We start from the raw sequence: 26,971 nt of genomic DNA, 5'->3' as shown, positions 1-26,971 counted from the left end.
TACCCTAGCCGACGGTTTTGATGTAGTAAGTGACATTTCATTTCTACGTTACTTACCGTGTAGGTATAAAAGGCTAACACTTGATATATTTCGTTCATTCTAGCCTGCGCAGTTGACTGAGCATGAAGTGAAGCAAGTGCGTCATGTCGGTTGGTTCACGTCCAGAGTTCAGTTCCAGTATCACAAATTCAGTTCAGTATTGAATCAATCCGCACATGAAGCAGTTCTGCTATGGAACGTTCGCAGTGCGAGTTTCGCTACAAGCAAAAACGATTGCGTTATCCTGCTGCTGGTCGTTTGCATTGGAGACGAATACAACGATGGGGAGCATTATACAAAATCAGCCCTTCTAATGGCTCTAAATGTTATCCAAAGAACTATAAAGATTTTTTTTTGCAAATCAGAGTTGAAAATCTTCAGTTGAGTGTAAATCTAGAATAATTGGACTAGATTTGGGGACATTTCGCAGTGCGAAATTTGCACCAAATGAGTGCAAATGAAACCAGCATTTGGCAGCTTCGCGTTCGAGAAAAATGCTCCGAACAGTGTTTAATGTCGTAGAGAATTCTACAACTCCAATAAAATGTTCATAAAATGTTCTTTTCAGAACCAACATAATTATATTATAAAGATCTATAAAAATTATTTTGCAATATTTGATTGTATGTCTGCATGTTTGATCTATCTAATCCGTTATTTAGTGTAGGTGCGTCGTTTCAAATTCTAGTACTGAAGAAGAGGAAAGCTAGCACAATTCACACAATCGATCAGCAAACTGATATTCGGAAGTGTAAAGGAAGCGTACAAGTTATATTCATATTCGCGTCATCCAGTTATGTCTCTGACATAACCCACCTACCTTTGTTACCTTTTTTGTAAATATAAAAAATAGGTATAGAATTCGCTCAAACTTTAGAAATATTTTCCGAGGTCCGAGTGTCATATACCAATCGATTCAGCTCGACGAACTGAGCAAATGTCCGAGTGTGTGTCTGGATGTGTGTTGTCAACAAAGAGGTCAAGATTTCACAGATGGGTGAACCGATTTTGATCAAACTAGTCGCAAATGAAAGGTCTTCCCGTCACCCTGAGCGCTATTGAATGGTTTTGAGATCGGATGTTTACTTTTTGAGTTATACGAAGTTTTATATCAAAATTTTCAGTTTTTGACAATATCTGTCGCAATTGACCTTGAAAGCAGAATATGTTTTTAAGACTTAGATTACGCACGGTAATAGCTGTCCAACAAGCCATAGATTGTCAAAATCCGTCCATTTTTGACGGAGATATCGATATTTTTGTGTAAGCGACTTTTCGCCTTAGTCCAGTAGCAGAAGTTTTAGTCGCTTGATGATAAAGCGATGTTTCAGTCAGAGCAAAGTGAAAAACGATTTTCAACACTGTTTTATGGAATTGTTTTTAATACCTAAAAGACTATTGGCAACATAATCGTTCGAATATGACATATGTATTAGAAAGATGGCAGTATTTTCAAATTTGTAACAATGTTCAATATTTATATTGATTTATACTGCTTGCAACAATAATTACTGGAAGAACACAACTTCTTACATCCTTATACTACTGGAAGAACATCGTCGAGAGAAGTACATTTGTGTGTGAAAAATAAAATCGATAATTTTGCTCAGAGATGGCTTAACTGATTTTTACAAACTTAGACTCATGCGAGCCCGTTCTATGCTCCCGTATGAGGATTCTGAATTTCATTTGGATTCAACTTCTGGTTCCGGAATTAGGGGATGATACATATATAGAAATATAATGTCACTCAATTTGCTGGTACATGGCTGAACCGATTTCGTCCATCTAACATTCCAATAAAAGATCTTGAGGTCCTATGGAAACTGCTTGTTTTTTAATCAGATTCGACTTCCGGTTCAGGAGATGCAGGATAATTAGTGTAAAAAGTTCACATAAATTTATCGGGTTTATCGGTTTCACAAATTTTGAGAGCCGAAGACCAAATGAATTTATTTCAGTTTTACCGGTATTTGGTTTTCGATCCTGGAAGAAACTCAAACATTTTATGTGGAACGCACTATGGTTTCTCTAAGATGGCTACACTAATTTTCAAAAATTTCAAATCTAATGAAATGGTTAACAATCCATTAATTCGAATAGAGAAATTAAAAGAAGGCCAAAACGAATTTAATAAACAAAAAATCAATTTAAAATAAATTTCCAAAATTCAAGCCGTCCTAGAAGATAACGATACCAAAAAACCTTCAAAGTAGGGCTCAAAACTATATCAATTTATGCGTCATACTAGTTCATCAACATATGAACTATTTTTGGTTATGCTGGTCTCTGAATACCGAATGAATTACCAAAACTTTGAAGAGAAACTCACTGCCTACCTACATCTCATGGAATACTTAATCGATTGTCACACGTTTAGATTAAAAGGAATTATGTTAGGGTTTCATACAATTTCTCTCTTCGATTCATCTTTCAGTTCCAAAATCACAAGGTAATGATTGATCGAAATTTTGAACTGTCATTTAAAACGACGTTCATTAAAATAATTTCACGAAAACTAAAAGCATAAAAGAATATTCATACGGAAAACACATACTGATTGATAAAAAAAAGGTATCATCTAACTGCTAGGTGGATTAAGCACGTTTTTTTTTTTTTTTTGAGTAGCTCCCTACCGCTACCCGGGTTGAAAATCAAAAACATTATCGATAAAATCGTTTACTTTAAGGGATATTCAACAATTTGGTTTAACTCAACGAGATAGAAACATAAAGATCAAGCATACTTTTGAGATCGATTTGTAATGCTCTGTTGATCGGTATAGGCTGCAAAACTTACTTCTAGATCGTTTGGCCTTTTTTTTTACAAATTGACAACTTTTCTTCGAAGCAGAATATTCTCAGTTTTTTTTAATGTTTCGAAATGCTTCCGAATGATGGAAGGAGAATTGTTTGTACGAATTCGAACCTGAAACTAATCACTTAGTATTTATTCGGGGATGTGCCTTAGGATAAGGTCGAACAATCTGACGTTTTCAATTTCATTCAGCTCCGGATCTGTTTGTAAATCTCTTTCGAGCACAAAACTAGTGGACCGTTGTGCGCTATCCTACCTCTTTCAGATTCGAATCAACCAGTTACCGTTGATCCAAAAAAAACCTAGGCAGACTTAAACAACGGTCGGACAGCTTTCTGATAGGACGTTCTTCTTCAGAATCCAACATTGTGCCTATTATTTATCACCACCAAGCCTACAATTCATTTGCCCCAGTAAAGATTCTAAAGCCTTTCATTGCTTTTAACAAACGATAATACCCTAGAACCAATCGAGTTTTTCTTTCGGAATGGGTCTTGGTGGTGGCCGGATCGACACACCGATCCGGAGCACCGAGGCTCACGCACTTGGGCCAACATAAAAACCAAATTTAACTCTCCCCAGGCTGGCCCATTCCGGACAGAGGATCGCTCGAAGCTGTGTGTGTCCACATAGCTGCAGTCTCCACCCGGCAGGATTATGGTATGTGCGACCTGATGCTGCGAACTTCTCCCCGAAGAACCCCGGGGGCAATAGTTGTGATGTATGCACAGCAGGAAAATACATCAACTTACTTGGTGTGGTGTGTTTGTTGCTTTCATTTGTTTGCCTTCCTTTACGACGGTGCAGACGGTGCGCGGTGCGATGCGGTGGTGGTGAGGTCTAGTGACGCTGAAAGATGCCTGCTCTGCTTTCATCCGTTCGGTGGTCCTCGTCGTCGTACCGTCGTTCTCTGGAAATGCAAGTGGCAAAAGGCAAAAGAACGAGGGGGGGGGGGTCTGCTCTAGTCGTCTGGAGGCCGGCAGCGGGGACGGGTTGGGGTGTGTTGCACTTTTCTTAGATCTCATAAATAAAGGCATCAAAAGGCGACTGTGGGGATAGATAAAATTTTCTCGCTTCACATGTATTGAACTGGGAGTGCTGGGTTAGACAGTGCAACCAGGCAGCAGTAAATGTGTTTATTCGAAAACTGGTCCGTGTCTTCCAGTGTGGTGCAGTTCGGTGTCGGACGGTCGGTTGGTTGGTTTGGATGGTTGGGAAATCGTATACACGGTGGAAACTCTCGGGGAGTGGACCGTCTGGGAAATCATCAATCTGGTTTGTTTTAATTGATTGCATACAATCGCAGTGCTACGTGTTCAAAGATGCTGGGCCCCATTAGGAGTGAATCAAGAGAACCGTAATATCAATAAATTTTCATTTACTTCACTTTTATTTGCATATCATTAGTCCGCAGATTATTTGCCATGGATGAAATGGCGTTTGCACACTTTACAATCCTATGTAATGATGTACTAGTCAACGATCTGTAATATTTTACGATTGGGGTTGTTTCAATTCGATTTTTTTTCCTTCTAAAATTGTAGAAAATTTGGTTGCAGAAATATCGATTCATGATACTTCGAACTATCATTCATAGTTTGTATGCGAAAACTTGCATGTTGTTCAATTTTGAAACGAACTATAAAAAGCGATGTTCCTTTGCACCTGGGAACTGCTTGTAAATTTACCCAGGCAGATGATTCCAAACCGTATTTCGTGGTTCGTAGTTTACGGGGATTGCTGACGACGGCAAGTTTTTTTTACAGCGTTCGGGCAAAAAAATATAAACTAACCAGTCAAATGTGAAGTTATCATCTTTCATCGGAAGTTTTATCTTGCTCTATTCGATTATAACATCGATGGAATAATTCTGCCAAAAATAGCTCAGTTTTCTAAATACTTCAAAGACCAGCATTGCTTCACTAGTTCGCTCGATTCTCGAAAACACTTCCGTAATCTGGTGTTCAAATCAAGCAGTATGGAGCGTTAGATTTGAATGTATGTTTGTATGTATCTACCACCTATTGTAGCAAGACTGCTGTCGATAGCGGACTGAGTCGTCCTTCCATCACAATTTGTTCCTTCAAAACCTCCCTGAAAAGGTATGTGTCCGCAAACAATTATTTTCGCTTACACGTTCCACTAGGATTTTCAGGATTCCCTTTCGGTGACACGTTCCTAAGGGTCAGTCACTATGCAAGCCATTGTAGTTGCAGATATCCCGCAATAGGTGTGAAGAAGATCCCGCCCACTTTCCACGAAATGTTATCAACAAGGAGTTAGCGTCTCTATTCAACTTATCAAAATCGTTTCCCTTAGCTGTTCTGATAGTTCCTTGTATAAAATTTAACATTTTTATCTCATTAATTACCTGTATTCAGCATTTGTTATCTCGAAGAAGTTTTTCACTTCTCAAGGGTCAGAGAAGAGAAAGAAGTACCTTCTCAAATTACCCAACTTGGACCCCTAAAATTTCACCATAAAAAAGATCCACATATAAAACTAAAAAAAAATCCAATTCAAAACCAAAAACCTGTTTTACTCCACCTAGTGGTGTAATGATGCCTTTCTCATGTATAATATTGTGGTATTCTATTCAAAAAATTTCTCTTCGATTTTTGAAAGAAACCAAAAGATTGTTTGTGCATTGACTAGTATAACATACAGAATTAAACCTTGCTTTTCTCGCGTAGGTCATCCTTAAGAAAACGAAGTGGGTTCACTATTATATGCACTTCCGGCACAGGAACCCGAGAACCGGTATAATCGAAGTCGGTTCGTACCGCCACCAACTAACATGATGCACAAACTCCACTAGTTTTTATTCAAATTTTGAAGATTTTGTGCAATTTTGCCATCGCACTCTAAATGACGATTTAAATGTTTGTTGTATCCGAAAACATGCAGTAATTTTTGATCCATAATATTTTTCATTTCACCATAAGACCTTTCATTTGACCCTAAGATTAGGCATAACGGTTTTGAGTCCAGTTTACAACATATTTTACGGTTTTTGTTCCGCCGGTTTAAGTGACGGTGTACAATATTGAACACACTTTACCCTATAACTCCGGAACCGGAAGTCGGATCCGGATGAAATTGAGGAATTCCGTATGGGACCATGAGACCTTTCATTTGAATTTAAGTTTGTCAAAAACGATTCAGCCTTCTCCGAGAAAACCTAGTGAGATTATTTGACACATACACACACACGCAGACATTGCTCAGCTCGATGAACTGAGTCGTATGGTATATGACAGAAGCATTTTTACTAGTCGGTTTTTCAAGTGATTGCATAACCTTTCTATATGAGAAATGCAAAACGTGCTTAATCCACCTATCAGATACCTTTTTTTATAAATACGCATGTGTTTTTTACATAAATTTTCTTCAGTGTTTTTAGTTTTCATGAAATTATTTTATTGACCTTATAATTTCGGAACTGCAAGTCGGACCGAAAAGAGAAATTCTATAATTCCTTTAAATCTAGACTTGTGACAATCGATTGAATTTTGAAATTTTTTGAGTCATTATTTTCGGTACTTCAGGAACCAGCATAAATCAAATGAATTTATTATAACGATCGTCATCTCCTATGACGCACAGTGGTTCGAATCAATAAAAACATGGACCTAAATCAGTAGCGGCCAAACCGTTATTTTTGTGCATATAGTTGCTTTTAAGAAATTATTTAAAAATATATACCGCGTAATTTGATTCTATCCCTGATTGTTCATGGCCTACTTTGACAAAAAATATAATCATATTTTTTTTTCTTCGACAAACTTTTAGAACTATTAAAAATAATTTACTTTGTCAAATACATATACCAAAAGTGTAGGTCGCACCGTTTCGGATATACAAAGCGTTTTTGTGGCAACCCCCTTAAAATCAATTTTTTATTCATAACTTGTTTCAAGTTATTTTTTTATGCATACTTTGTTTGGAATAATTGTAGAAAATAAAAAATCCCATATTTTTGTTGAAGGCAGTGCATAGGTTTGTTGTTTCCTGGCAAAGTTATGCAACATTTTACCTTTTTTTACCTATGATAAAACCTTACATCGAAGCGAAAAATATGCAACTTTATGCAGCTGATTTTTACAAAATTTATAGGAAAAGATATGCCCAATACTATAAAAAAATCTAAGTGGAACTCGATGGAACTTTTTTTTAGGCCATTCCAATGTTAGTTTTAGTTATTGTATTATGACAACCCCCTTTAAACTAGTTTTCCAATCATAACTTGTTTCAAGTTATTTTTTTTTACATATTTTGTTTGGAATAATTGTAGAAAATATAAAATCCCATAATTTGGTAGAAGGTAAAGCATAGGTTTATTCTTTTCTGAAAAAGTTATACATCATTTTACTTATTTTAACCTAGGAAACCTTGTACCGAAGCAAAATATGCAACTTAATGCAGCAAACTTTTACAATACTTTCAGGAAATTATATTCCTAATCCAATTTATTTTATAATAAGAATATCCTGAGTACTATTCGTGTGACTCATTTTCACTATAGCCGAGCTGAAACCATGCATGATTAAGAAACAGAGGGTGTCACGCGTCTGCTGTTTCTGTAACTCACTTTTGCAGTGAGCGTAGAGATGGGCAATTCGTTACTGAGCTGTTCCAGTGAATCGAATCTTTAAAAAGAGCTGATAGCTCACAGCTCTTTCTAAAAGAACCGCAGCTCACCAGTTCACCGCACTGGTAAGCAGGGATGCCAGGTTCACAGATTAATCTGCGGTCACAGATTTACACAGATTCTGAAATCGATCACAGATTTTTGAAATTGATCACAGCTTAGCACCAAAAATTACAGAGCGTTAGGAAATAGTGAGACCTTTGTTTTTGCTTACCAAAATGATTCCGATTAGTTATTATGGAAACGGAGAAACGTGCACAGATTTTGCACAGACAGGTTTTTGACTTGATCACAGATTTTTTTAAAATTGACCTCGCATCCCTGCTGGTAAGGTGGAAACAAGCTACAAGCTGAACGGATTTTCGTCTCTTGAAGAGCGAGTTATAAATGAGAAGAAATGTGTGCATGAGCTTTTGTTCGTTTTTCCAAATGTGTATTTCTCCTTCTTTTACATTTTGAATGAGCCGTTGTCAATAAGAAATCTTACCTCTCACTCAAAAGGCTAGGGTACATTCAGGGATGCCAGTTTTGCAGATATGTTCAAATATGACATAATAATAATAATTCGCAAACAAGTTAGTTCGCATAGCATTGTTCTTTGTGCATCAATGATTTCGATCATGTATATGAAAGAAAAACGGTGTTCAAAACAAACCATCAGTTTAATTCAAATGAGCTGATGAGCTGATACATTGAACCGATTCGCTTTAGTGAGCTGATCGGTTCGGAGCTGCTCACCGGTATGTGCTGCTCACCGGTATGAGCTGCTTCGCACATCTCTAAGTGAGCGTCGCACGATCAATATATCATCTTAAATAACATGTTGCTTCGCGATAACTCAATTTATTTACACGGTTAAAAATGAAATCCCTTCGCAAAAGTTTGTACTTTTGCAATACTTTTTCATAATTTGATTGGAAAACATTTTTCCATTTTTTTAGTATGTGTTGAACTTTTGATAATTTTTCGGATTTTCAATATTTAAAACCCACTTTGAAAAGGCCTAAAAAATTGCATCGAGTTCCACTTAGATTTTGTAGAATATTGTTAATTATCAAAAAGTAAACAAAATAAAAATCCCAACAATTTGCTTAAGTTGCGCTTGCAAGCATAAGCATGTTTATGCGTGTTTACGCGCACTTTGTAGTAGATGCTTAGGTAATAGTGGTAGATTCTACGTAGATAAATCCAAAGAAATTGTTTTTAAAATAAAGTGAATATATCTCAAAAAATAATTTTTTACACTATTTTTATCTTCAGCAAAAATACTTCAAATGTTTTTTTCTTCAAAATGAGATGGAAAAAAAAAATTTTTTGTGGCAAAAAAATTATTTTTATTCGAAATTGGTGCTACCCCCTTAACTAGAATTAGGGTGCCACTTTCAAAAGAAGCGTAATATAATCTAGTAAAACTTCTTCGAAGACACGTTAGCTCTTAAAAATCAGTGAAATCAAAAATCAGTTTTGAACCACTGTGTGACGGTTTGAATTTTAAGAACTCTTCACCCTGTAATACTTTAATCGGAAGTCGAAACGGAAGCACATATTTTCTTATTGAATAATTGATACATATAAATCCAAACAGCAGCACTAGGTAGTCGAGTGAAAATTACACTCGGAGTCTGTAAAATCCTGTACAAACAGAATAAAGCGTCATTTGACAAGTTAAGTTGTTATGAATTGTTTCGTTTGTAGAATTATATCACCTGCAAAATTCATAATTTCTTTCTGTGTAATTTTATAAGTCTTTTAGATTGAATCTTTGTTCATGAAATTCGATTTGGCCTTCTTCTATTTCCGAAACTTTGGGACCCGAAATTCGGAGTTCGGTATAGTCGAAGTCAGTTAATTTCATCTAAGGGATTGTAAATCATTTCATTTGATTCGATATTTTTGGAAATTAGTTGGGCTATCTCTGAGAAAACGTAGTGCGTAAAAATTATTTTTTTTTGTGTTTCTTCTAGGATCGAAAACGGAATACCGTTAAAACTAAAATGAGTTTATTTGATTATCGACTTTCAAAATCTGCAATTTCGATAAAATCGAATAGTTTATGTGAAATTGACATTTTTCCACTAATCATCCTGTATTTCCTGAACCGAAAGTCGGATCTGATTAAAAAACAAGAAGTTCTATGAGATTCTAAGAACTTTCATTTGAATATTAAATGAAGGAAATGGGTTCCGCCATCTCCGAGAAAAGTAAGTGCTTAGTTTTGTTACATGTATACATTTGCGCAGTCGAGCTGAATTGAATGTAATATGACATTCGACTCTTCGAGCCTCGGTTGAAAAGTCTATGAGAAAGGCAAAACTTGAATGAAAAGAGTAGTTTTTCGTGATTAAAGGCGGTTAAATGAATTAAGCCCTTTTTCTAATATGAGATGATTTTTTTTTAATTTAACAATCCAATTTTGAAGGCACACTGCTTGAGCTCGAAGATCCCGAGGGTAGCGTATGAGATATTTCAGAATGTTTTATTCTTTGTCAATGAAACGGGGGTGATCATTATCTTTTTTGTCTTTATTTTAAATCAATTTCAATTACGATAATCGGTTAAATAACCTTGTCGGCGAAATGGCTGTTTCGCCGAAATGGCTTACGGCGAAATGACCCTAACCGAATGCCCAAGGGATGCCAAATACCCAGACTTAGTTTGGATTCGAAGCTGAACATTGTTGCCTCTCTCTTATAGAAATTCATTTTAGAGGCATAGACTCTCATCGGGCTGGGTGTATGATGATTTTGTGTGTGCCTAAGTTTCTCAGTTGATTTTTTGAGAAAAAAAATCAGACGCTTTTTTCTGACATAGTTGAACATACTTTCTTGGTATAAAATGCCTCCCCTGTACGTTTTTGAAATTTTTCCATTTTCAAATTATGGTAGTTTTTCACCTCAAATCGGGCAAAAAATTTAGCGTAAGATCGCGTTTTTTGTTTAAATGTGCCACGAACTGTTAACAAATCAAAATAATAACTTGAGAACGACGGAGGGAGGAGAAATAACTCGAACTTTAAGTAAATTTAAGCACAGTTTTGATTTTAGAATGCTCTGTTACCGCCTAATTTTTCAATATTAATATACGAAAATTTAACTAAATATTCTTTACATAATGCTTCATAATTTAAAAACGTGCTTAATCCACCCAACAGTGAGATGATACCTTTTTTTCAATCAATCCGTATGTGTTTTTTGCATGAATATTCTTCGGTGTTTCAGTTTACATGACATTATTCTAATGTCCGTCGTTTTAAGTGGCAATTCGAGATTTTAATCACTCATTAGTCTGTAATGTCGAAACTGCAAATCGGATCTAATTTGAATCTAAAAGTGTGACAATCGATTAAACATTCCATGATATGTCGAAGTAAGTTCCACTTTAGAGTTTAGGGTAATTTAAGGTACTTCCAGAGCCGGTTTTCAGGAACCAGCATAACCCAAACCAATTCGTATGGCCATATGACGAATAAATTGCAATATTTTTGAGTCCAACTTTAAAGATTTTCGGGATTGTCATTTTCTATACCGCTTTGAATTTTAAAAATTCATCATCTTACAATTCCATAATCGGAAGTCAGAATTGAATAAAATTGGATTTATTTTAATTTGAACTTTTGTTTTTGAAATTCGATTTGGCTTTTTTTTGAGAAAACGATTGAGCTTTGAGAAACGATTCGATACTGGAACCGAAATTGGAAAATCGGTGTAGCCGAAGTCAAATAAATTCACCTGAGGAGCTGAATAGTTTTCATTTGTTTCAAAATGCTTGAAAATCAATGTAGACATCTTCGAGAAATCGTAGTGCGTATTAAATTTTTGGGTGCCTTCCGAAACGAAAACTGAATACAACCAAAAATGAAATAAGTTTATTTGGTTATCGACTATCCAAATCTGCTAACCCGATAAACCTGATTAATTTATGTGAAATAGACATTTTTATACTAATCACCCTGTATCTCCGAAACCGGAAGTTGGATCTGACTGAAAAACAAGATGTTTTATAGAATCTTAAAATATTTCATTTGAATCTTAGATGATTCTTAGATTTCATTTGAATCTTAGATCGGTTCAGCCATCTACGAGAAAAATGAGTTACACAGTTTTAATTCCGTTTCACATATCATCTTGTAGTTCCGGAACCGGAGGTCGAAACCAAACATAATTCAGGAACCTTGTTTGGGAGTATACGTCTTTTAATATGAATCTGAGTTTGTAGAAAACGGTTGAGTCATCTCCGAAAAAAATTGAGTGAAATTATTTGTCACACATGCATTTGCTGATCTCGACGAACTGATTCGAACGGTATATGGGTGTTATGTTCTTCCAGCATTTATTGCTGTAAGTAGTTTAAATCAATATAATCATGGAATTGCTTTGAACTCGAAAATTCTGTCATCATCTGGTTTACATATGGCATATTCGAACGATTATGTTGCCAAAAACGAACCGTGCTAAAATCGGTCCGAGGCAAAATATCATGCTGTACACAGTCTTTTGGGTACTTAGAAACATATGTATGTAACAGTATATAAAAAAGGTGTTTTATGTTGCTCCCAAGCATTTCTTTGCTAGACAGCGCTCAAAACTTCTACTGTTGCAATAGGGGTAAAAGTCGCTTACACAAAAATTTCGATATCTCCGTTAAAAATGGACGGATTTTAACAATCTATGGCTTGTTGGATAGGTATTACCGTGCGGAATCTAAGTCTGAAAATATATTCTGTTTTCAAGGTCAATTGTGACAGATACTGATAATTTTGACATAATACTTCGTATAACTCTAAAAGTAAACATCCGATCTCAAAACCATTCAGTATCGTTCAGGGTCACGGGGAGTCCTTTCATTTGCGACTAGTTTGATCAAAATTGGTCCACCCATCTCTGAGATCTCGACCTCTTAGTTGACAACACACATACAGACACACACACATACACACACACTCTCTCTGTCTCTCTCACACACACAGACATTTGCTCAGTTTGTCGTGCTGAATCGATTGGTATATGACATTCGGCCCTCCGGGCCTTCGAAATTTTTTCTAAAATTTGAGCGAATTCTATACCTATTTTTTATATTTATAAAAGAAAGGTAAAAAAAAGTTTGAATAAATTTGCTTAAGCTATTTCTCCGTAAAACATTACAAAATAGTGTTTTTTTATTCAAATTATCCCTTACTCCCCCCTAATCCACCTAGTGGTGTCATGATGCATTTCTCATATTACTTATATTTTCAATAAAATCACTAGAAGATTCTGTCAAGATTTTTTTTAAACTTGATTTAAATCAAATACTTACTTTGGTATGAACTACCACCACTTTTCTAATTTGTAAACAGTTATGTTGAGGCAATATAGATTTAAATGTGGCAACCCTGCACGCTATACAAAATTGAACAAAGCACACTTTGTGCTAGGCTGTGATGTTTTCTTCTTCCGTACGCCGATGCGTATCGATTTTGCATCTTTTTGTATGACGCTTTGAAAGTTTTGATACTCATTGCATTTCGGAACCTAAAGTAGGATCTGGATGAAATTGCACAGTGTCTTTCAAGACACTGAGAGCTTTAAATTTAATCTTGATTTGTGAAAATCGGTTCAACCGTTACTTAGAAACCGAAGTCAGTTCCGTTTTTGGAAGTTTTCTTTACTATTACCGATGCGTTCGGAAGCGGAAACCAGGTTTTAGTAGTCCTAAAGTAGAATTATATATCCACCAACTAACAAGGTCTGTGAATTTACCTGTGATGTGAACCTCGTTTCGCCATCGCTCGTGAAAAAATCGCATTTTCTCATTCATATTGCCTTGTAATTCCGGAGCTGGAAGTCGGACACACACATATGCGTGTAAAGTTTATTGTTTATAAAATCGAAGGAAACTGTTTATTTTCCTAGGTGGCGCATTAGGTCTAACACTTTCGAAAAATCATATATTTTTTTCTATGTATTAATAAAACATTTCAAGAATTTATTATTTTTTACGTTTCGTCTTTGACTCATCAGTGCAGAGCAGTTCAAATTGAACTGCCGAGTTTAGCACTAAGCAGTTAAATTTAACTGCTCTGCACTGATGAGTCAAATACGAAACGTAAAACATAATAAAAACGGTTATATGCCCTAGCACAAAATCTGGCTAACCCCTAAATGATTTCAAGAATGTTTTGTCAAATTTTCAATCAGCTTTTGTCTCTTCGGAGTATTAGATAAGAATAGTAAAAGGACCATAACCTCGAGAGTTTTGTTCTGATAGACTTGAGAATTTCACAGAATATTCTTGAAATGTTCTACTATGGCTTCTATGTTTAGGTTTTAGCACACAATCGTCAAGATTTGCTGACACTTTAAAATTACCGTGGTCTTATCTTGATCACTAAGCTGACTCTGTTCATCAGTTCACGGGTAGTGGTGAGCTCATTTCGTCCGCGTCCCTTGTTGCCATTTTTTTAAAGTAACGAGTCGCCAGAAATGCTATCATTTTCCATCATTTCATATCTCATTGCCAACTTGGATTGTGTTGTAATCTTGTCATCAACTGCATATTTTGTGTCATGTGTGTTCGGGGGTGGTCCAATCGAGCTCTTACTGCCACAATTGCACAAGTATGCACAGTGAAAATGATGTGCTTTTCCTAAGAGTCATTTTTTTGTTCATTTTGCATTTTCACTCATTCGATCAACCATGAAACGCAACTACGGGCGGTCTACTTTAGCTCAGCTCAGCTCTACTATAGATACTCATTTGTCATTCGACTTAGTCCATTGAGTTAAGCAATGCTTTGGTTCCTGGATGGTGATGAGTGTCGAAAATTGTGAAGCTAATGAGTGTTATATAATAGAAAATAGAATTTTTTTTTCCAAACTGCTTTTAAAACTTTGACAATACATTTTCAATTACACATTGATGCATGGTGAAACACAACTGCCAAATGTAAACTTGAAATTTGTCCCTTCCTCCTCTCAGTGAGTTGTTTATGAATCGGGTCTTATCCAATTGAATTTAGATGATTTGGAGTTCTAAATTACATTTCTAGCATGTTGTGAGTTGTCCGGATGATGTATCTCTGATAAATTAATTTCCTGAAAATTAGATTGTTTTCCCCTACTTCGATGCTAAGCACTCATTTCTGGAACCATTTAACTTTCATTCGCGCTCACTCAACTCAAAAACCCGTCGAAACCAACCACCACCCACTGAGTACCGAGCAAACTCTCGTAGTTCTCTCGCGTGTGTTTTCTTCTTGTTGTTTATTCACGCTATTTGCGCAATGTTATTATCAACCAGGAGAATTGAGCAACTCTCGTGCAGTCTGTTCGCTCTTTCCGTATCTCTCACTCACTCTCTCTCTCTCTCTGGCCCTTCGTTAGCGGTTTGACTCTGGCAAGACAACGTGCATTTTTCGGCAAACGTCAAACCGCATGAGAGCTACCCACCACCGCTCGAGTAGAACACAGCTGAGCGAGCATAACAATCACCCGAACCACCGATGTTTATCACCGAGTTTGTCTTCGTGCGTCTGTTTTGGGAACCTTCGGGGCACGGCCTGCTCATATTACCCGATCAAGCTTCGGGAAAATGTTTCAGTCTATCGCGGTCCGTTGCTTATGTCTAATGTGGATCTGTCGAAGCAGTGTCTCTCAGCCCACGTTCGTCTTCGGTCGGTAGAGCAATTTCCTCGGTGAGATTTTCCTAACCTAGTCCTGTGGCAGCGCCAACTTTGTAGCATCTGCCAGTTCTTGGTAGGACAGTACCAAGAGAAAAGTGTGTTTTCTCTAATCAATCCGCCTTTGGTTTTGGTTCTTCGCGGTTTTTCCACCGTATACCGTGTACGGATGTCAGTTTGTTGATGAGTGTATTTGTGCGAAACAAGGACATTAAACTTGGTAAAGAATACTCCAGGGGGAAAGCGCGTGTGAGTTCTAAATCGTAAAAAGCTAGCCTCCAGAGTGGGCGGTGGTGCGATGCGGATCAACTAACGACCTCCCCAAAAGGCCAAGTCTCTCGTGCGCTGTGTTGTGTTGTCCTAGTGCGGGCTTCCGGTGAGGAAAAGTCCTACATTGTGTAAATGAGAGGTTAATCTTGTGGTGGCAGGGGAAAACAAACCATCAGAAACAAAGCAGCACAAGTGTTCTTTGATCCTTTTGTGGCGTTCGCTCGTTTCCCCGGTGAAAGCACGTGTTTTTGCAATAGAATCGAGTCCTGATACAGAGAATAATAGAGCTGCCACCGACATCACTAGCAGTCAAGTTAGTCTCACCAATTGCGTTGTGAGTTTGTGTTCGTACGATCAGTGCGGGATTGTGGAAAGTGTCAAAACGAGCAAATGGCAAAATAGCAAAATAGCAGAACGCGCCGTCTGTCGATGTCAGCTGAGTTCAGCCAACAACAGAAACAGAAACAACTACAGCACGCCTCGCTGAATGACAGGAGCCTTGTGGCCAAAGCAGCACAACGGAAGACAACGCTAATCATCGGAACAAATCAGAAGGATAAGCTGAAAAGTGTGTATTATCAGTAGTTTTAGTGTCTTTTCGTTAGCCTGTTGGTTCTGTGGAGGTTTTTGACCGCCGGGGGGAAAGAGCAGTGCTGCTCGAGTCGAGCTATTTTCGGTCGGTGTGTTTTCCTTCGGATCATCTCACTGACACTGCGAGGGACTGCGATATACCGAGTAGTAGAGTCGGACCACAGTGCAGGAAGAAAACTGCTTGGTGACATTGAGCAGCAAGAGAGCGAACGACATTTTCACCGTGTTTTTCTTGTGGTTGGTTTTGATGAGACAAGAAATAGCGAACCATGTGACGAAAATCAGTTTTCCTTAACTTAGCCATGCTCTTCTGCTGTTGTCATAAAGATTATCCAAATGGTTCCCTGAGATGCCTGATAAGCCGGTGTGAGTGCGAAAGTGTGTGTGTGTTCGTGAATGCGTGAAAGAATATATGGGTTAAGAATCATCAGATACACTGGAAAAGCCGACAATCGTCAGATTTTCTTGAATGCCATGGACGAGGTGTGAAAGATGCGGGAAAAATTACATAACGCTCGTTCGCACACGGGATAATGGTTAGGAGGAGCGCCCCGGGTGGGCAAAACGGAATCGTTGCTGTAACGGCCGACGAAGAACGGCACTAGCAAATACGTAAGCATTCGGACAGGGGGCCGCTAGATGTGACGGATTCACGGGATGGCGGGAAAATCGTACCCGGAATGAAAACGTGCCACGGCACGGATAAGCTTCGAACAATTTTTCAAGACAATTTGTAGTAGATTACGGTGATGGGTTTCACTGGTGCGGACTTGGCACCGCGAGTAGATTATGTTTTCATGGAAGGTGTATTTTATTTTGTTTGCTTTATTTGCCTGGCTTAACCGATGCGATGCATGCATCACAAATTCGAGCGTCGTTGATGACAATCATGACCAATGATGCTTCACTGGGTTCATTCACGCAAATGACCTTGGAAGTGCTTCCGAAAGAGACTAGAAAAACGCGGGAAGCGAAACTCCGGACGGTACCGTCTCTCTGCACGTGCTGTGCGTTGAGCTCTAGTGGAGGTGCTTTTGGAAGGTGTTTTAAAGATCACACTTGAAACTTGAAACCCACAATCAAGTGTAATCGAAGACGAACAAGTAATTGACTATGGGTAAACAACTAGTAGTCCATTGATAAGCATGACGGTGTTGATTTTTTATGAGGAATCTTTTACATGACATATACAAATGAAGAAACAACGTTAATCGGATGTTGTAGCTCGTGTAAATTCAGCATGTATAGGGGCTATTAATCATCAAATTTAAACTTCACTGGGAATCAAATCTAGCTGATTGAATGCTCGAAACTGAAAAATCGTTTCAAGTTTCAGTGAAGTGTACACCTTAATCAGAAGTTTAAATGTTTTTTACCAGAATTGATGATACTTTTCTACCAGACATAACAAAAAGTAGGTTTCGCTGGATGATTAGTAAATGTTCAGTTTTCAAATTTTAGAATTATCAAGCCACTGCCTAGCGGTTCCCGTTTTATTTATTTGTTTGTTTTGTTTATATAATTCGAGTTATGTTTTAAAGGGGCTGGGGTCCACTAGGAGATTGGTAGTACCTATTAGCTCTCTCCGGACAGTATCAGCCTAGATGCCGTGTGGAATCCGGCGGAAAAAAACTCAACCAAGAATAGATCCACTGGGTTCCTGCTTCCATGTCGTAAAAGGCGATAATTGCAGGAGTTTCTTTTTCCTTTCAGTTATCAGATATTTTCAATGTTTTACTTCTGATTACTCTATTTTACTAAATTATCTCTTCATTCAACCTATCAATTTCCGTCTTACTTAGAAAAAAAGTTTGGAATTTGGAATGTTTTCTTCTTCCATGTTATTGATTGTCTGTCAGGATTATAAATTGAATGATAAATAAATAAATAATATATAACTATTGCGCAAATCCGTTGATATTACAAAGTTAATAACAGAGATAATATTGAACACGTAGTAAAAACACTTGATATTAATATTTCAAAAAATAAATTAATATTTTTCTTGATAGCCGGCTGCCCAGATCAACCAATATTACGAATTAATAGTTTTATTAAGTAATTAAAATAAGAAAGCGGAAATAATAAAGAATAATAAATAATAAATAAAGACGCGCGTGAAATCTGTTGACCTTTATTTGGTGATTTAAAATGATTTTATAACAACTCTTTAGAATATGTCAATGCAACGAATCAACTATTTTGTCTAAATCCTATTCACTCGTTTATTTTGTATCGCGTAATTTCTTATATAAAAATAGGGAAGTTTTCATTCTTTACGCGATAGGGTTGCAAATTTTTCTTCAGTTTTCTCGAATAAGAGCTGTGAATCAAGACATGCCGGGACTTCAATATAGAATATTGTTGAAACGTTCACTCGGGAATTCAATGAGTTTAGTGTTACATCCGAGCATCTTGAAACCGGAACATACTAAGTCGCCCGCGAATAATACCAATACTGAAATTTTTACTAACAAATATCCTTCTCCCGTGACACTTGTGGAGTGCGCAGTAGTATATACGGCCTCTAGTAACAACAAGTGTTGGACTAACATCCCTTCCCATTCCTTAGACGATCTACGTTCGGGCCTGGCCGGCGCCGGTACTGATCAATGAATTCTGGGATTACCAGAAGATGTACATTGAATGATGATTTACCAGTCCCAGGATGGATCATCTAGAAACTCCCTGTACAATTTCAGCTAATCCCGATCAGTAACGGAGTAGCAACCAGGGGTGGTCGCTCAAGCTCAAGCTCAAGCTATAATTCGACTTATGTTTTAATGTTTCTGCTTGTTGACAGGGAAACCCCATTCTCAAATATTCACATTTGGCTGAACTGCTAGAAAAGAATTGCAACTCAATGTGAACTGCGAATGCACTGACGAGTCGAATTAAAATACCTTAAAATCAATGCCTAAACAATAGGCAATTTTTTTTATACACACTATCATTTTATTGCTGAATCACGGCAAAAAGTTTGCACAGCCAAGTGCTCGGTAATCGTCTCGGCAAAATTTATAATTACTGAGAATCTCGGCAATCCTTAACTAGTCAGTTGTCGAATATTACTGAACTTGTCAGCAAGAAGCGATCAGGATTGAATCATCAATTACCGAGTCATCAGTAATCGAGCGTAAAAAGAATTTTGCTTTATTATGGTATGAAATAAATACCACCAAAGCAAAGGTTGAAGAAAGGAGTTGCTTTTCTAATGTTCATTTTAATTATGCATACAAAAAAGAAAATCAGAAGAAAACACCACGGCTAAAGACAATATTTGCTAGTACTCCTCAACGTCTCTTTTAAAAATTAGCAGATTTACAAGCGGGTTCTTGTTATCTCTTCTGGCTTATGGTGCCAGTTACCGAACAAATTTGGAATTTCGTTTTGAAACACCCTCGAACTTTACCATGCTTTTTTGTCAATTTTTTGTAGAATTATTATATTTGTGGCACTAATCTTTTGCTCCGGTGCGTCATTATAATCGTTCGAAATTTTCACTCGTACGTGGGGTATGTCTTTCTATATTGAAAAAAAATATGAGTTTCGTAGTCTTTCATAGTGCTCTCTTTTGCGCTTCAATAACGTTTTATGTTTTTCCTTTCCGAGCATTATTGTGTTTGCTACGAGTCGGAAAGAAAAATGTTTTCTTGGAGCAAAGCGGGTTAGGGTAAAGAGCGTGTGTAACTTTACTTTGCCCTGATACATAGAGTATATTTTTTTTAAGATCGTTCTGAACAATTAACGTAACGAAAATTAAAGATAAAAAGAATTTTTAGTCGGGTAGTTACTAAAGACAATGCAAATTTTATACGCAATAAATATCTGAAATTTAGTGAAAATAATATTTGAACAAAAATGCTCCCGCTTTGCCCCGCCTTTTCCTATAAGCAAAGTGCATAGGTTTTGATGTCACTTATTTTTTCACAAAATATTAAAAACTTTTTCCTTTGTTTATTTTATATGTTATCCATTATGTGACTCATCCAGTTTCAGTCAAAGCTGTGTTCGAAATCTGCCCTCGGTATATTGGTTGATTACTGCTAAGTTTAGCATAATAATTTGCCAAACTTCGGCAAAAGAACGCGCACTGTACGGCGATATCAGCATATTACTTTCTCGATTTTTTTATTATGTCGAGCTCGAGTATCAAGAATTACATATGCACCTTAAAACAAGTTAAATGTGATTCGAACTAAAATGTATATTAAAGAGATTTTTTTTACTGAAGTTAATATAAACAATGTTTGTTTGGAAACCAGTAGACAATTTCCGGTTGATAAAATAGAACATTTGATGATATCGGAGAAAATTGTCAAACAATATTGTTGATTACACACCAATTAATTTTCACGGATGTCAGTAAAACTTTTGCTGACTTTCAAACAGCTGAAACCTCGGTAGTTAGTTCAGTTAAAATTTCATTTGCAATTAAACTGACTCGTTCGTCATTCATTACCGACGTTCCGTGAAATTAACAAATAATTCGTAAATGTAAAACCGTCGCAAGCTGTGAAATATTTCTCCTCTTTGGCAAATTTCGCTGAAATCTCGGCTCATCAGTGCTTAAAGCAGTAAAAATTGATGTGCCATGTCCGCCTAGCAAACCATCGAAACCCCTAAATGTTCTTGAAAAAAAAACCAATCAATCATCTCTTTTTTGTTGAAAAAAAATTATTTATAAGTGCTGGAAAAGGGTTTAGACATACTGCCCTTCTACGTACTGTCTTTCTGCGATCATTGACAGCGTTCGAGTTTCAGAAAACTTACCACTTAATTGGAGTGCTAGCATAAGGAAAATATTTTATAAATATATCTTTACCATATGAGAAATTTGCATGATTCAATTCGAAATATAGTTGACGCGTAAGGTATGTTTCAAAATATGGACAGAATAAGTTTAAAATGAAACAAATTTGCTGTTAATTTAATCCAAGATGCGTTGTTTATTCAATAAATTGTGTATTATTAGTCATTTCAAAACTAATAACAGTTACTTCATTTGGCTACATGAAGAAACTACGAACTCTTGAGTTCATTACAGCCAAAAGGTTCTGTGTAGGGTTCTTTGCAATCGATTTAGCTGCTTCCGTCCAAGATGCTTCATATTACCGCAGCTTCATATTACCTGCCAAACCAAATATTTTTTTGGGAAACTCGGTCCATTGCATGGCAGTATAAAAAAGGCATTCCGGGAAACTGCTTAAAGTCTTCCAGCAGATCCTCTTTCTCAAGGTACTCGTCCAAATTTTTTTCACTCAATCACTATTTCCTTTTTGTCGCCAATTCAAAAACCTTTGCCTTGTACCTAATGAAATCAACTTACAGAGTGCAAACAAAACAAATTGAACTATGACTATGCACAATTTCAAATGTTCATCCATCGGATAAAATATGAGAGTAATATGAGTGTGTGTGCGTGTGCGTGTGCGTGTGTGTGTGTGTGTGTGTGTGTGTGTGTGTGTGTGTGTGTGTGTGTGTGTGTGTGTGTGTGTGTGTGTGTGTGTGTGTGTGTGTGTGTGTGTGTGTGCGTGTGTGTGCGTGTGTGTGTGTGTGTGTGTGAGTGTGTGTGTGAATATTTAAGGGTGTAAGGTGTAACATGGAAGGATATGCTTTTACTCTTCTTAGAGATAATGACCACTCAAGCTGGATTATTGAGAACCAGAGTATTGTGAAAAATGACAAACGAAAAACATTAAAAATAAACTGAAATTCCGCACTGATAGTAGACTAGAAGTTTCTAAGCATTCTCCACTATATTTAGTAGAGGTTATTTACAACTGATTTTGGCTATGCACTCAATCCTAACACAACAATTAAGATTAATTTTCGACTGTTATTGGCTATAATGATTTAACCAACACATCCAATAGTATGCTGAAAATTTGGTGCAAAATTAAATCACTCAACATTTGAATAGATTCGAGGCCTACTCCTGCTAGAAGTGATTACAAATTGAAGAATCAATAACCGAAGACTTTCACGACAGCTTCGATATTAACTTTTTAGTTCATCGGAACACGTCACTTCTTTATATATTTGATTTTACTTCAATAATACGTTTCTGGCGCGTTTAGTTTAGTGTGAAGTTTTATGGTCTGGTTTTGCCCCGTAACATCTTTGGTGCATATCTGGAACCGGAAGTCGGATCCAAATGAAATTCAGGAGTTTTGTATGGGACCATAAGGCCAGTGTTGGTGATTCGTGAGAAATTTGCCTTTATCGCATAAAACATTTGACATTTACCATTTGGTGAATTATATCTTAAGCCTCTTTACATAACATCATTGTTAAGAGCTTGGTTGCATTACTGATCCATTTTAAATTTTTGTAAACTTTTGTAGGAAACAAAAAAGTGAAACCAATTATGCAATCAAAAAAGACTGATCAGATGAAGATTAGTCAGACCACCTTCGTCACGCTTACGTTCATTTTCATGACGTGACTAATAGCAGCAGTGAACGTTTTCTGAAAAGAAAAACCTAAGATAAATAATGTTCTTTTTTAATAATAAAACTTATTACCATAAAGATGTTTATATTTTTGCACAAAAAAAGTGATCAGTCCGAATCGTAGAAAATCTATGAGTTCAAAGAACAAGGAAATGAGCGTTAGTTTAGCAGCAAAAGAAAACTACGTTACCAACATAACAACAGCACGGAGTCGATTGGTTGTCGTTCTAGTTTGTGCTCTATAATTTGCTATGAGATTGAATTGATCGGTAATTACACTTTATGTTACCGTCTTCTGTGGCAAGATGAACCGTGAGATGTCTTAGCCGTCTGAATGGACACCACAAAGGAAAAACTTCCCCTGCTGTTGACAACTCATTCCTGGTCTCGTTAACTTCCTAAATGTTTGAGTTAAATGACTTAAAAGATGTTAAAGTTTGCACTTCGTTTATTTACACTGAAAAAAATTTGCATCATGTGTAAAACATTTAAATTATTACTACATGTAAAACACATGAAATTCATGAAAATTTCACTTAACTCTTAAGATGAGTGTAAAAACAGTAGATATTTAGTAAGAATCATACTACATTTATTTGAAATGCACATCAAAACGATGAGATATATCGTTGCTTCTAGATTCTATATGAATTTCATATGAATGTCACATTGTTTTCCATGTAGATTCCAATTGAAACACGGATGACCGAATCAAGTGTTTTGCATATAGATTTGTGTTGTACTCATTTTCACTAGAAAATGAAGTTTTAAACACATGTAGCTCGATTCAATAGCAAAACACATCACACCCAAAGGAAAACATATCCAAGCTAAGAAAAAAATATTCTAATCTTGAACCTAAGTGAATTGGCACATGAAATCTGAAAACAAATCGCTTTGGTTATGTATTGAAACGAAAAAGCATATTAAATTGAACTGCTATTTACATATGAATCGATCATGCAAATTTTTATCAGTGTATAAAACTGCATATCAGTGCTGCAGGTTTAATTACTACCTGATTCCTGCATTTATTTTCTCAAAAATTTAAGCAATTTGTACATTTGAAATTAATATCGTTTTCTTAAAAGAATGCTTGGGACGTACGAGTATCCTTTTGTCATAGTGTTAAAAAGGCGGGTGGGTAATGTCAGAGACATAACTGGATGTCGTGAATACGAAAATAACTGACATGTTTCTTAACACTTCCGAATATGAATTAGTTGATCAATGAATTATGCAAGCATTCTCCTGTTTCATATTTTTCGCAAAAACAAAGAAGGCTTCACTTGATCTCGATCACTGTGAATTTCACAGTACGAAAAGTGCACAAATCTAATCAAACAGTTCTAGATTTGCAGTAAACTGAAGTTTTTTACCTTCGATTTGCGAAGAAGAAATCCTAATAGGTCTTAAGAAAACTTTTAGAGTCATTAGAACGGCTGATTTTGTGTGATGCTCTCCATGGTTGTCCTCTTTTCGTTGTTTTTTCACCAATGCAAACGACTAGCAGCTGTAACGTAATCGCTCTTGTCGTAATCTTCTTGGAAGCGAAACTAGCTTTGCAAACGACACACACCTGTTCGCAGTGGCGATAGAATCCAAACTGATCTAATCTTTGTTAAGAGGTTTCTTTTTACGTGATTTTGTTTGTAGCTTTTTAACTAATGGGCGGTCCTAACGGCTATAAAAATAGCTGCATACAGAATTTTAATGTCGATTATTTCATTTTGGATTTACATTATATTGAAAGAAACTATCAGGATGCTGTACGGGATTTATTCCTGCCTCTCAGAAGGCCAAATTGTGGAACTCACTACGATATTAGGCACTGTTCGGAACACTTTTCTCGAACAATTCGTTGCACAGCAGCAGATATTTTGTTCTCTTTCTCAAAACGCGTTCTGATTGGCTGGTGTTGACATGGGTCAAATGAGACAGGTTTTTCAATAGTGTACTATTGAAATACTTCAATGCTGTTGAAATACACATTTAAGTTGAAAAATTTCGCTTTTATTTGTAGTTACATTATTTAGAGATCACTGAGCTATGGGCTTTAAAAATACGAGAAGGACAAACGCGCATTATGCATTATTCTCTTTGATACTCGTTTATACCAAACATTTCAGAAAAGTTTAATTTTGAATTATTTGAGATTATGTAAAACAACTGAAAAATTTATCATAAAATTGTGATCATATTTCCGATGGCATGTAGCAAAAATTATGTTGATTCGTTAGATACAACAAGAGATATTCACAATCAAAACCTTATCACTCTCTCAGAGAGTAAATTTTTAAAAGGCGCCCCATAGTAAAGTAAGTCGTATTAACGACAAAATAATAAATACTCTTGATGACATGATATCATTATTTTACCCCGGCGTTAGCCATTTTGGTCGTGTTGAAGTGCCGGAATACAACGAAGTTTACTTTGAAGAAGTCAAGCGTAGACTAAGTATAAAAATTTGGCGAAACGTATTGAATGTCGACGTCAAAAAATCTTGTCAAAAGATAACGTCTATCATTCTTAGTAACTTTGCTGAAGATACTGTACCTCAAAAACCACGATAAATCCTATGAGTTATCAATTAAGAGCGTGAAATTACGCTTTTGAGCCACTGTGCAATGCTTCGCTTCAACGGTATTTTTTCTCATCAAGAAGCAGTGTAAAATTAAAACACGAAATTGTTTTTGATCTTTTGTTCAGAAAATAACTGAAGTAGCGTAACTCTAACCACAATAACTCACAAATTAATTAACAGTATAGTGAATGGTGACTGCAATAGAACTAGCGCCATCTATGTGTTAGGCCCGTGACTTTTCAGCCCATGTGTTATTGTTGAATATTGCAGCCTAGTATGGAATCTATATAATATTATTCACGAAGAGAGCATCAAGTCTATCCGAAAACTATTTCTGTTAATATGCAGTTCGTAAATTAAACTGAACAGCATTTCCTCTACCATCATACGAAGCACGCTGCATGTTCATCAATATACAAACACCTGAAGAACGCCGTGGCTTTGCAATGCTTCATTTTATTAGCGACAGTATTTCTCAACGTGTTCAATCATCTTCATTATTGTCGTAGATAAGTTTTTATATACGTAGCCGTCAGTAACGAACCAGGAAAATATTTTTAGAAAGAAACACAAAAACAAATTATGCTAAACAGTACACAGTCCACTCAATCGATTAATGTCCAAAAATGAAACTAAATTTCAGTATATTCGCAGAAATAATATGAAGTATTTAAGAAAACATCATAAGCCATCATAAACTTATAAGAACAAAGCTAGGTATGTTGAGAAAATATTTTCCTGCTGCCAAAAAAAAGGGACACATTACGATAAACGAGTTTCGGAGAATTTATGAATTTCTATCGAAACACATTTTGCGGTTCAATTCAGGCAGATAATGCTCATTAAAAGTACCGTGTAACTATTCCAATTACTGCCAGCAAGTGTGTGACAATTACCGAACATAATCAATTTCGGCTATCTAATATCCCTGCCTAAATTACCGAGACTAAGAGATTCATCACTCGACTCAGGAACCGGTTCGACGCTGTGACCTTCAAATAATCCCATTTGCGTTCGGTTTGTTTGTTTCGTCAGCCAAAATCAGCATGTTTTACGTACGACAAACAGAAGACGCACAATGACAACGGAGGTACTAAAAACCGCACTGGGTTACTTGGCATTGTACCAAATAAACGAAACGAAAAAGCGGCATGACGTTTTTTTTTCTAACCTACTCGCGGAAGCTGCCTCTCATTTAGTGGGTTTCATCTCGGTTTCAGTCACTTATAAGCTTTAACAATTGAGCTATAGATTGAGCAGCAATCGAGTGAGAAGAGAACATAAAATAAGTACGTCCCGTTTGCAAAATTAGCCTGATCAATATTTATGTTTGGTTTGAACTCAATCAAATTTGATACGCCAAAATCAAACTGCAATCTAGCTTGTTTGCTTTTGGCTGGTTCGTCCTTTCCGCGCACACACTCATCCAAACTAACAAACACTAACCGCAGCACGTTGAAATATTATAGTTTTAAGTTTTTGTTTTTTGTTGAAGTTTAGGTATACCGATCCGAATGCTACGATTACGAATTCCCAAAAGCAAACTGGTCTGTGGAATTTGTTTAGATTTACCCTCCGAGTCGAACTCCGGTTTGTATCACCTGTCGGCCGGTCGGTCGGGGGGGTTTGGCCGGACTAAACCGGTCTATTGGATTGGGGTCTGTTGTGACACAAAGCAACCGTCAATAGTTGAAAAAGTACTTCCTTTTCTTGTGGAGCTTGACTCTCATTCGCTACCGATTTGAACACAAGAAAAAATGACCATTGTTTGGCTAGCGTTAAAATTTTTCTGTCACTGTCTGGACCAAATACAGGCATCAAAGCCAACATTTGGCACACTTTGATGGCAGTCCCGTTCCTCAGCGATAGAAGAAGAAAGGTGGAAGATGGGAGGGGCTGAATCTTTGT

General features: G+C 36.6%; 1 protein-coding gene across 3 annotated transcripts in view; it reads left to right on the top strand.

Annotated features, from left to right (window-relative positions):
* LOC131429889 (pseudouridylate synthase RPUSD2-like) overlaps positions 1-26,971 on the top strand; it is a 610,839-nt gene that overhangs the window by 66,058 nt on the left and 517,810 nt on the right. For 2 of the 3 annotated variants that reach the window (XM_058594332.1, XM_058594331.1), the window contains exon 1: positions 15,098-16,001. The exons of the other annotated variant lie outside the window; for it this stretch is intronic. The gene's annotated coding sequence lies outside the window, so the exon portion shown is untranslated. Of the gene's footprint in view, positions 1-15,097; positions 16,002-26,971 lie in introns of those variants that run through there. 3 annotated transcript variants of the gene reach the window in all.

Source organism: Malaya genurostris, chromosome 2 (assembly GCF_030247185.1).
Source record: "Malaya genurostris strain Urasoe2022 chromosome 2, Malgen_1.1, whole genome shotgun sequence".
Lineage (NCBI taxonomy): Eukaryota > Metazoa > Arthropoda > Insecta > Diptera > Culicidae > Malaya > Malaya genurostris.
This window is presented reverse-complemented; position numbering and strand designations above follow the sequence as displayed.